The sequence below is a fragment of the Hetaerina americana genome, unplaced genomic scaffold (assembly GCF_022747635.1).
Source record: "Hetaerina americana unplaced genomic scaffold, ioHetAmer1.1.p SCAF_7, whole genome shotgun sequence".
Lineage (NCBI taxonomy): Eukaryota > Metazoa > Arthropoda > Insecta > Odonata > Calopterygidae > Hetaerina > Hetaerina americana.
The window spans coordinates 60,802,527-60,815,697 of NW_027287316.1; the positions used below are offsets into that span (position 1 = coordinate 60,802,527).

At 35.7% G+C, this 13,171-nt stretch overlaps 1 protein-coding gene across 2 annotated transcripts in view; it reads right to left on the minus strand.

Moving 5' to 3' along the window:
- Tk (Tachykinin) overlaps window positions 1-13,171 on the minus strand; it is a 556,450-nt gene that overhangs the window by 296,477 nt on the left and 246,802 nt on the right. The window lies entirely within an intron of this gene.

Here is a 13,171-nt window from a genome sequence, read left to right on the forward strand (position 1 = left end):
ATAAAACGGTAAAATTAACATAAAAAACTGTATGAATCTTAATTGAATGGAAGCGTATAATAATTAACTGACTAGAGGAAATAGAGTGGGTAGATAAATGTTTAGTCTTTCGATTACCAGTCTGAACCAAATTATACCTTTTAAGTGCCATGTCATAATTAAAGTGGATTAATCACCGTCTTTAATTTTTATGATTAGGTCGACTCTAATATGAATTCTATTTTTATTATGACCATTCTTGTTTTTTTTGGGCGCTTTATATATTCTTGAGTTTGGTTCTGGGGTCACACGATTCTTTTCAAAACGAATGTATTTGTGAGAAATTAATTAGTGGCAGCAAATGGAACTTTTTCTTGTTCAGCTCCAGCGTGATTTTTATCTCATTTTTAAGATGAGAACTTTTCTCGTGATTTAATGAGTTCGTCGTTTAGGTGAGCCAGCAGTTTTTATCGTTTTCTCAGACTCCCTCGAATCCATCTCGCTTTCTCAAGTCGTATGACGGATAAGAAATTATCTATATTTGTAATGATGCGTCCACAATCATTAGTGAGAATTCAATTCAGTTAAAACATTACGTGTTAATGTGTACGTGAGCTCAGAATGCGGTACAAACATTCAAAAAATTAAGTGTGGAGTCCTTTGAGGAATTATATATTTTTCATATAACCTCCGTCAGAGTTTTCAGGTAATAAATTGAAAGAAAATTTTGAATGTTTACTAAAAAAGGAGTCCCGATACCTGAGACTTTAAATAATTAAACCTTATGGAAAGCGTATAATGATATAGTATATAAGCGTAGCGTGTATAAGAAAGAATATAATGTCCAGGGAGTTTTCAGCTTATTAATTTGATTTTGAACAATATTGAGCACAGTATAATGTGTTGATGATGTGACTAGATGGTTTAGCCCCATGGACGTTTTAGGCCCTACAGAGGAATGTACATAGAATTTTTTTAAGAATCTCGTCACTTAAATATTTTCATTTATACGTTATTTTTTCTTATTAATATGCTGAATTGTATCATTTTCAGACAAAATAATACATTTGTGGCTGTGTGCACTAAAAATTTGTGGATTTTATGCCGGGTCAAGCTCAAATATTTCCAACGTTCAAAACCTGATACTGTTATTTTTATCAAGTACTAGTGCTATCCTCTATCGACCCGAGAACTATTATCTACTCTTTTTAAAACCATGAACTTCAGCCAGAAATTGACTATTTAAAAAAATCTTGTAATTTTCCAGCACATTTATTTTAACTAGTTTACACGGTTGAATTTTGGGAAACAAAATTTTCAATTTTTTCATTGGGTGTGATGTGGAGATTTTTTTGTGCCAACTCTTAAGCAGCCGTGATAGTGTGAAAAGCAGAATTCCATCAAATCATGGACGATCACTCCTCTAATGAGGGATGAACGCCAGCCTTGTTTTTTCTTTCTGGACATGACAAAGACTCGTGTAAATGGGAATGGTACGCACTACAAGTAGTCGGCATAGCCGGGTAAGTGTAATCCTTTGTCGCTTTCTTGTTTTGCACATCCAATCGGAATGGTTCCTCCGATGACGTGCATGAATTAGCTATGATAAAAAAACTGATTCTATTGTATGACGCTGGCGAGTTTAAGTTTTTAAACAGCAAATTTGGTCTAAATATTTTTAGATGAAAATTGTGTGGAGGTTCGGACCACTTCTAGAAATACTCTACGGTCTTAAAGTAACTTGAGATTTTATGTATTGAATTTTTTAGTGTGTCGAAACAAGAAAATTGAAACATTAAATATTATTTTCCTATTCTGAATATAGTTTTACTATTTTTGGATTTTTAATTTTTACTTTCTGTCGAAGACCTTAAAAAACATGCTCGTTTGCCTATTTCTAAATCAAGTAATTTTTGAAACGTTGTTTATTCGAGCGTAATGATTCTCAAGCCAGAAAATGTAACTCAAGAAGTTAAAAATAATTAGGGTTTTAAATAAAAATGCTAAAGGTTTTTCAGGATCAGTATGTTGAAAATACCAACAACTGGAGAGAGGAATTGAGGCAGGATCGGATTTTTCCAAGGTTTGAACTTAATGTTTACTTTTGGTTGTTAAATTTCCCAGTTGTGATGAAAAATAGGTAATTTTAATGATTTTTAAAACATTGATCGTGGAGGAACCCTTTTTGCATGCGCTTAACCATATCAACAAAAGAACTAAATGAGATTTCCTCCATTTCTCACGTAAAAATTTAATGTTTCCTCCGTTGTATTCATGAAATTACTTGTCTTCTTCCATTTTAAAGCCGCGCTAGCGTTCACTGATGCTTGCTTTTCTTTCAAGGCATGCAATACTCTTTGACCACACCCTTTAATCTCCTTATAAATGCTCTGGTCGAGTCCTGTGAGATAAGGTTGATATATTATTTTGCTCTCTACGTGCAAATAGTGTGCTTTTTTGATTTTAACCTATTTCTACATCACGTCCTGGGAGGCATAATATTAAAGAGATGCTTTTCCTCTTTGCCTAAGAGGGCGAAGACCTCGACACGGCTCTTCTCAAACCGTAACCGCTACCTCACTAACCTTCCTCGTAACACTCTTTTTCTTTCATACTCTCTCTCCCAAGCCTTCTCGATTCTAAAGTGGATACTTTCAGTGGAGCCATTGCCTTGCATTACCCACTCCAGGACCCTTCCACAAACCCTTTACGCGTATCGGGTATCCGGAGCTTTCTCACCTCCATCCCCCCACCCTGATCCCTTTCGCCCTCTGATCTCCCCCATATCGCCTACTCCCCCCATCTCTTATTCATTTTCTAGGGCCCACAGGAGCCCTCTTACTTCCTTACCCCTTCCTTGAAACAAATTCTCCAATCTGCCTATATACTAGCCTCCCTTCCAAGCCTGAATTTCCATGAGCAAAACCCCTGATCTAAGATATTGCGCAGCTCTGCTCTCTTTGTAGATTATTGAATAAAATAATGATCGAGTTTAAAACCCTCCCATGCACGCATTTGAACGAACTTTAAGGAAAATGGTGTTCCAACAGGAAAAGGGTTCTCGTGAAGCCATGGAACTCAGCTTACAAAAATCGTGGGACCAACGTTTCTTTTCCGCTGTCTCAAATAATGTCCGTCTATGCTTTAAATTGGAAAAGTGAGTTTTGTCTTCTCAAAATAATCGCACGGCCAGAGAAAACTGCGTAGTACATTGTTGTATGAATGGAAATTCAGTTTGAAACAGTTTTTACAGCGTAAAATAATGATCACGTAAACAGTTATTAAATTATACGAAGTTTGACCCTGGTTTGTCGATATCCATACAGGCGCGTCATCCAATCTACCCACCAAAACCTGTACCAGGTTCAACTTCGGGGAAAAATTGGTGCAATTCATCAGTGTACACATGTGGATATTTTTGTTTAATTTATTTTAATGTTAAATGACTCATTTAAAATGAGATGCTCCCACACTTATGTAAAGCGCACAGTGTCCCATTTTTGGTTTCTCCTGGGGATTTTATTGAAATTTTCGGCATCTAAAAATAATTTTCTCTTAGAGATTCTAGCCTTTTTTTAATGATGGAGTATTCTTAAGATAAAGAATCCGAATGAAACTCTTGTAACTCCGTAGTGATTGAAAGAACGTAAGAATTGAAACAGTTAAGATATTCGTCCTCTATCCACGTCCGTCTTTTCCATATGATCTTCCACTGAGCGATCATATACTTAAAATCATTTATTTCAATATCAATGGACCGATCGTTGGATATTAACACGGAGTTCATATGCGTTTGAGAAATTCAGAAATGTATGTATGGTATTTCGTCATAACATCTAGTTCCTTTAAAAGCCCCAAAATTTCAGAGTCTAAGAGGACGCCTCGGTAGCTTAAGTGGCTAAAGCACTCGACCGGATATTGAGGGATCTGGGTTCGAGTCCCAGTCAAGGCGAATGATTTTAACGCTCTGAAATTGTTGCAGTAAAACTAGCATATTCATTTTTAGCTTAAATCCTTCCCAAAATAAAAATGTCCAAAAATAAATCAGTACTATTTTGTGTAATTATAAATCCTGCGGGAACATATTTTGAAATTTCCTTGGTGATTTATTTTATTTATATATATATATATATATGTATATTTATATATATATACATATACATATATATACGTATACATATATATATATATATATATATATATATATATATATATATATACATATATATAAATACGTACATATATATATATACATACACACACACATATATATATATATATATATATATATATTTTTTTTTTAAGGTAATCTACCGGTTAAGGTAGGTTTTTGGATGGACACAACTACCAAACAAATATTTTATTACTCCTACAAAACAAAAAATCCATCATCCTACTCTATATCAGGTCCCGCTTCATCTCTGAGTACTTTCTTCCTCCCTTCATCCCGTCCAACATCCCTATCCTCTTCCTTCCCTTTCCTCTTTTGCCTAACATTCTACCCTCTATCACAGTCTTCAACATCCCACTACCGGTCAACACCCCCTTCATCCACTTTTCCTGCCTCCATTGGATTGCTCTAAACAAACCCCTCTCTTCGCCCACCATACCAAGTACTTCCTCGTTTGGTTTCTTCTCTGTCCATTTCACCTTCTCCATTCTTCTCCACACCCACATTTCAAAAGCCTCCAATCTACGTCTATCCTCCTGCTTCAATGACCACGTTTCCGCGCCGTACATAGCTATGCTCCATATCAAAGTTTTTACGAGTCTTTTCTTAACATCCTTACTCAAAGTCCCCGTCATCAACTCCCTCCTCCTTGTGAAAGCCTCTTTGCCTAGCGCAATTCTTCTCCTTACGTCTCTACTACTTTGACCGTGTTGGTCCAAAACACTACCGAGATACGTAAACTGTTCTACCTGCTCTAGTTTTTGCCCTCCTATTTTAATGTTAAGCTTGGTCTTTTTCTTTCTAGAAAATCGCATAACCTTTGTTTTATTAATATTGATTCTCATCCCATGCCTGTCGCACTGAATTTCAAATTCACTCAGCAATGCTTGCAGCCCCTTGGCTGACTGATAAACTAAAGCTTGGTCATCAGCAAACCTAACTGATTTTACGAATTCCCCACCCACTTTCATTCCTACCTCGAGTTCTTCCCATGCCTCTTTGATCATTTCCTCTGCATACAGGTTGAACAGCAACGGTGATAATGGGCAACCCTGCCTACACCCCTTCCTAACACTGCCCATCCTGACTCCCCGTTTCCCACCCGCACCTGAGCAGTCTGAGACATATACAGGTTGCGGATTAGCCTCCTTTCCCTCCAATCTATTCCTATTTTCTGCAATATACTCATTAGTTTTTCCCAATTCACTCTATCAAACGCTTTTTCGAAATCTACGAAACAGGCAAATACCTCCTGGTTGTGTTCTATATTCCTTTCGATTAAAAATCTCATTACTGCAATGGCATCACGCGTACCTCTCCCCTTCCTAAACCCAAACTGATCATCCCCTAAGTAATCATTTGCCCTACTCTCTATCCTTTTGTTTATGATTCTGAGAACAACTTTAGCTGCGTGGGATATCAAACTAATTGTCCTATAGTCCTCACATGACGTGGCCTTTACCTTTTTCGGAATAGGAACTAAAACTGATCTCACAAAGTCTTCCGGCCAGATTCCCTCCTCATATATATATATATATATATATATATATATATATATATATATATATATATATATATATATATATATATATATATATATATATATAACCGGTTCCTTTTTAACACACGCATTTAATATTAAGGTCGGACTGTATAATTCAAATCTCTAGAGAATTTTTCTACATATTTTTAAAATATATTCGGAAATATTCTAGAGAGTACCTTTCCTTTTTCTGACCAAATTTATTCCTTGTGATTCATTTCATTGACGTTTCCAAACCCTTACTTTTTCTATCAATTTTGCTCTCACTCTCGATGGTGTAACTCGGGTTTGCTAATAGAATCGACGTTTTTTCGGATATTGTTGTTGGAGTGCTGACAAAATTCACGTGTCCTTCTACTTTTGTTTCCCTGGTGTTGAGTAGGCATTGCGAAATATGACTCTTGGGGGTTATTTTTCCGAGCCGAGTCAGTAATGCATTTCCGCGTAGCTCTCATGCTTTGACTAGCTCACTCGTTTTGCATTCTGCGTCACGAAAGGCATTTCCTCCCATCCACCAGGGAATGTCCGAATTCTGTGAGGAAATTGACGCGCACGGGACGCCTCGTCTGGTTTCCCAGAGAGGATTAACATCCAAATGCGTTCTCACACCCTTCCTTCCCTACCCATTTCTTTCCCCATTTGCATCATCTCACTCCTCTACTGAAACATAATTTCATAGTCGTACGAGTTCATATTCCCTGAGAGTAATTTCTCCGTCCAAGTCGTATGGCACGTGTAAGTTTTTTTTTGCGGTTATGTTATTACCCAGGTAGGAATAAAAATATAGCATGTTCTCAACAGGGTTAGATTACGTTGTTCGAAGGTAATGTTAATTCACTCAATTTCCAGCGTGCTTTTCCCAGATATTAGCTCATTTACCACATTTGGGAAGCAATTAGGTCAAGTTTATCTGGTGCCTTAAAATTTCTATGTGAGTAGGAATATTAATGGATTTATTCTTAAACTTAAAGTATTTTTGTCGTTTTCATAAAAGCGAATTCTAAGAGTGGCTTCATAGCGTAAAAATAAGGCAAATTATTCTCGAATTGAAGTGTCTCGTTTAGATCAATAGAGTTTTGAAAGAAAACTCATCTGTCATTAAGATATCTACTTGAAATAACCCGGTTCGAATTAACTAAATACTTAGCCCATTTAGGTTGGCTGAACACACCTGAATAGTTTACCCACAGTAATAAAATAATGGGAAACCGAAATCTAAATACTTTTAACTTACATTTAATCCCATCTGGACTAACAGATTGAACCGCCAAATTCAATTTTTTTGAAATAGGCGTATTAGAAGAAAATTATACGCAGGTGTTTTGAAACCGAGATTCCATCCAGTGGCAGGCATTGGCATCCATTTTTGTACAATAAGCATTACCTATTGTTCTAAAAAGGTATAGCCTAATGAAAATTTATCTAATGAGGCCTTTTATCATATATTTTTAGCCGTTATTTTTATATTAAAGCACACCGATTTCCTTCGTTCTATCAAAACAATTACGCATCCCTCTACTTAGGAATCAAAGCTTAACTTTATGAGATGAAGTAGTAGGTTCCTATAAATCACCTAGTATGTTTTTGAATAACAATGGATTTTGAAATTTATACGTAAATAGCTTCACCCAAACGCTATTTTTTATAATAATTCTACCCATGGTGAACTAAGACTATTCGACGAATTTTAATGGCACAAGTCACTAGGTCTACTGATGAAATGATTTAGATAATTGCATGTAATTTTAGAAGTGATTAAGAAGAAGGTTGACATTAAACTATCTTTGCAAATGAACGTTAAGAATGGATTTGTGTGTTTCATTCAAGTATTTATTCCACCATAAATATTAACTTTCTTCACTTTCCATTTGGCTTAGAGCTTTGATTGCGTCATCAATGATTGCAGATATTTGCAAGGACATGGTTATAAACATAAAGCAACTTCCCCCCCCTCCCCCCGAGTTATTTCAGAACTCGAATTGGGGCGGGGGAGAGCGAACATATTGTGAGCTATTCATAACTGTTGTTTCAATCGGAGATCACCTTGAGTCCGCAGATACACAGATGAAATTCAAAGTGTCAATCAACCCCAGAGATTCCATAGTTGGCTCTAAAATGCGCCATTTTCATTTCTTATTATGCCTAGTGATTAAAAAATGTGTACTATATTCATTGGGACATTGAAGGGTATTGTGTATGTAAAATTGTTGATAAAGATGTGTAAGGAATGAAAAGCAAATACCACGGTATGTGTACTAATGTTCAAGAAGTAACACCAACGTACCTTAATCCAATAAGTATCATGTAGTAATGGCCATTTCTCTGTGCACAAGAAGAATTGTGCATCTACTTTCAATTTTAATACTCAACAATAATGCAAGAATTTCAGTATAAATATCATACTCCTTTTTGGGAATCCAAACCCTGAACCCTTGATTTCAGACAGTCCCTCAATTCCTAATCCCGAAATAAACTAGGTCTTCTTAACTACTTATGTAACATTTAATATTAAAACTCAATCTGTTCAATCCGAAGTAACTACCATAACTCTAATCTTTCAGTGCATAGGGAGTAGTTAAACGTTATACAAAATTCCACGCGTCTAATAATTTTGACTAAATAAATACACGCCAATAGACGTAATATTGCTCTTCTCAATTGTTTTCTTCTACAATGAGAGTGAAAAAAAATATCAATGCTAAATCTCCGTTCGTTCGTAATCGTTCTATTTTGATACCTAAATATAAATCCACCTTTTAAAAATACAAAATTTAAATTTCACATTAGTATCAAAACGGCCGATAATATTTGGTATCAATTTTCTGAAAGCTAACCAGGCAATGTTAACTATGGTTAAAATTTCTTTTAGTATGTAGGTGTAAAAAGTATCACTAAAATGCAAGGTGGTGATGGGTAAAAGTGTAATTTTTCAGCCCTTACCAAAAATGTACTGAGGTTTTCTAAGTGCATCCTATTGTAGACTTGTCATTTGATATTCGCGTTAGCCCATTTTCCATTATTTCATTAGATGAATAACGTCCTCAATCCGTACTTTCCATGCATACGTATTTTGGTTGGTTACAGGAAACTATTCTCGCCAAAAACAACTTAGGGTGAAAAAACAACAGTGATCCTTCCAGGGGAGCCAATTCATCAGCTCTCAATTGACAAGCACACGAAGTGTTTTGTAAGAAACTCAATTCCGTACAAGGAACGAACTGTTAATTCACACACACACACAGGAAAAAAATACCCGGAGCATGCATACATAAATACTATCAGATACGGAATTAATACAAAATATGGCAAACCTCACCCTAAAATTCATAGATATTCTAATTATGAGCAGAATAAATACTTATTAATTACTATCCAATGTTCTTGGATTTGCAAAATTCGTTTGATAAATTTATTTCACTAACTAATATGAAGGAGGTAGTTTTTATTAATCTTCAACTAAAGGGCAGTAAATCTTTGGCCATTTAACGAAACCATACGTCGTTTTATTTCCACTGAAGAAGGGCGGTGTTTTGTTTTCGCTCTTTGCTATGTCACGGGGTTCCTTTTATTTTATTACGCCTCCTTAATTCCGGATCACAACCGGAACTCACTGTAAAGTAGCCCCTTTTACTTATTCACTCCCTTCTGTACCCCTTTCTTTCCCTTACACTCCTTCTTTCTTCCTCTTACATTAAAGTCTTCCTTGGAATTTCATTGCCCATATACGACTCCCTGATTCCTATGGGATGCGTCCGCTTCCTCCGCCCGCCCACTCCCTTCTGTCTCTTTTTCCCAATGAGATCACTCATTTAAGATATACCCTTGGACGTGACTGGGGTTCCGATCCTACTTATTCCACTCCCTTGAGAGGAACCGCTGAGGAACAAGGGAAACTAAGGCACATAATCTCGAAGTGCATCTATGACCCTTTTCGATCCCATAGAGTGAGGTTTTGGACCCGCATCAGACATCAGAGTTCGATTTTATCCCTCCGTCGTGTACATCTCTTTCGAGGTCTCAACTGGTGAGAATAAGACAATATTTAAGGGTTTTGGTGTTTTTATCCCTGTGAATATTCACTTAAATTGGGCGTCACGCAAAAAGGCACCCTATAATTGTCGAAGACATGAATCGCACGACATGACCCAGCTTTCTATGTTACCAAGGTACTGTGAAGAGGATAATGATCACGTGGCTCAGGATGATCAGTATACGATGAACTCGGAGCTGATTTTGATATGTATCTTGCTAATACATTTTTATATCAATGGTATTATAATTGTTATATTTTAATTAATATAACAATAATATGTCAATTGATAATATTTTAACTCATACCGCTAGCTGATCAGATGCTTTGTATAATGCAAACATCTTCCGTAAAATTCGATAGTCTCTAATGACATCTATAAAAGTATATTATTATTTTTTAACTGATTTAACAAAATTCGATAATGTCGAATTATTTCTTTAAGATTTACTCATCGCATATATTGCAATAATGATCAAATTACATGCATTAATGTTTGTTACCATTGTAGTATTTCAAATTTACGTTGTATATTAATAGAAACAACTGTTGTGTTAAAATAATGTATAATTGTACACACACAATATTACCACCTTACACACTGATATAAAGAGGTATATAATGCTAATTAAAGCCAGTTGTAGCTACACGGATAAATTGATCTCGCGAAGATTCGGTTGGTTATAATGTGAACGTGCGCAAAATTACTCCTCTCCTTCTAAAAAAAAATTTACCCCTTTCCAAAGAATGATGCTGTCAAAATTATAGGGAAGCTTAATTAAAATTGCATAAAACTGGTATGGTTGTACTCCTTACTGTTGCTCAGCACTTTACGCGAGGTTCTTCACTGAGTAATTTAAATTTACGCTTTTGTCAAGAACAGAGGTCGTAGCAGTTCACCGGGGAAAATTCTTACGACCTTTTTATGACTTCAGGTCGTTGGCATAAAACGTTACTCTTTATTATTTAAGGTCTTCATTGTACGCCCAAAATGCTAACGTTAATTTCAATTAATCATCTTGTTGCAACCTTGATGAGCGATGATTGAAGTATCTTTTATTGACCGCTTTATGGTTTCAAAATAACTCTTAAAATTACAAAATGTATTATTCTTTTGGCACCATACATGCCAAAAAGTCTTGTATTTTCACATTAAACTCAAATAAACTTAAAATGGCTAATCATAATGGGATATTCTTACATGACATTCATTGCAGGTGTTTCTTCATCACCTTCGTAAATTGTGCAGTGGATTTGCTACTTCATCGTATAATAATCAACGTCATCACAGGCTTAAGCGAAAGCTATTTCTGCGTAAATATCCAATGTACAGGTGAGCACGGAAGCACGTAAATTGGAAGAAACGACACCGAAATTGAGTCTTCTTTTATTGAAGTGGGTGATCAGGGAAATGCAAATTTTGGATGAAATTATCCTCCACGCAGGGAGGTAATCATCCGGAAAAATCATATCATGCAGGAGAAAATAATCTACTTCTCCCATGCATGCTCAGTCAGAATGAATCCAATTTTTTCATTGTACCGAAAATGAAAATTTTTGCAATCGGATTTTATGTGCAGAGAGATAGAGAGAAATATCTTTTTTTCTCTAAAATTGGGCGCGTACAAACAGGAATTTCCGCTGGGCCAAGATGAATTACGCGAGTTGTAATTTGTAAAATTTAATAATTGAAGGTGTTTAGTGCAGTGAAATTACTTCGCACATCGAGAGGAATTTTTTTAGGCCCTCCCAAAAATTTTCGATTAATGTCAATCTCTTGAAAAATTTTTTGAACAACTTAGTATGCATATAAATCTATTAAATTATAGTCTTCCCATTTGCCTTCGGTATGCTCTCTTTCATACGAGAGCGTGCTGTTTGAATTTGCATGTTACCGCCAACGAATACAACATAGTTAATACTAATCCAACGTAGTCTTTAGCTAATCTTGAATCTTGGAGAGAATAACAAACCGTTATTTCTTATAACACAGCAAATGTTAGTTTCATTGCCATGGCATCAATATGCATGTAGTGATGTCCCAAGCGTCAGGAAAGTTCATTTAGAAAATTTCGAAACTGGGAAAAAATCTACCAAATTTATCTGGGAATACTTTTCTTTAGTTTTCGTCCAAATCATTAGCTCACTCCTCGTTTTTAGTAAAACTTTCTCCAAAGGAATCTTCCACTCAACTTTCTTATCATTCGTGTCATTTTCATTAAAAACCTTTTTTAAAGCTTTCTTAGTCAAGGAAGTGCTCTATCATCCTATGTATACCGTCAAGCTTTGTTTTAACTTAACACAACCATCTTTTGAGGAACTCACTACCTCTGATTTCTTAGAATCAGTTCTCGTTTGACATCTGCTATCAAATTAGTTTTTTCCTGCGCTCAGTAATGATTCTTTCTTTGGGCGATTCGCCTTCATCATTCGGTTATCAAACGGGTCAGTACCACATCTAACCCAATTCCAACCTCCAGTCATTCATATTCCTTCTTAATTTTTTCTCAAACTGATTGAAAAACACGGGTGGCATTGGAGATTTCTGTCTTTCCCACTTTCCTATCATATGTATCTATTCTAATTCTCCATTCACTACCTACTCTTGCGCAGTATGAGACACGTACATGTTTGTGAAAAATTGTCTTCTGTGTACTCCTATATGGAAATATATGAAGCAAAAAATGCCTTAGCTAAAAACATCATTGCAAAAGTATGCAATACTTATTTTCTAGATTCCTGTCGGTGATCTCATCACTGCCATGACATCACTCGCACTTCCCTATCTGCACCCAAAATGTACTTCCTCAATGTTACCTTTTCTCATTCTTTTGTTGAGTATTCTAAGTAACTTTTCTGTGTCAATAATTGAAATAATTCCTCTATATTTCTAACAAATTTGGCATTGGAATTAATTCTAATCCAACCAAGTCCTTTGGTTAAATTACTGTCTAATAAATGCTAGAAATGAGCTTTTAAAACGTCTTCCCTCCATTTTTTTTCAAATCTTGGATGGTTCCGATGGGGCATATATAACCGCACATTCGGTTTTGTTCATTAACTAAAATGTATTTTATATCTTCTAACTATGACCGAATTGAAGCTGTTCCTATCGGCAATATATTAAAAGGCTATTTCAAGTTACCGGTCTGATCTTATCCCTCCTCCGCAATACCGTAGAATGGAAGAGCATTGAGTTAAAAGTTTTTGGCTTAACAATAATATGAAAGTATGCTACACTCGTATTTTTTATGATAACGGAAGCGAAACAAAGCAGGGTTTCCGAAAGTATTTCTTGAACATTCTTAGGAATATACCGACGAATTCGGGAAGGTCAGCAACACTTAGGTACTACACTACAGAATAATATTCTTAAAAATATCATTTTTCACACCCCGCTTTCAGACCCATTACTCTCATTCAAGTTAGTAGGCGAGGAAGGAAATTT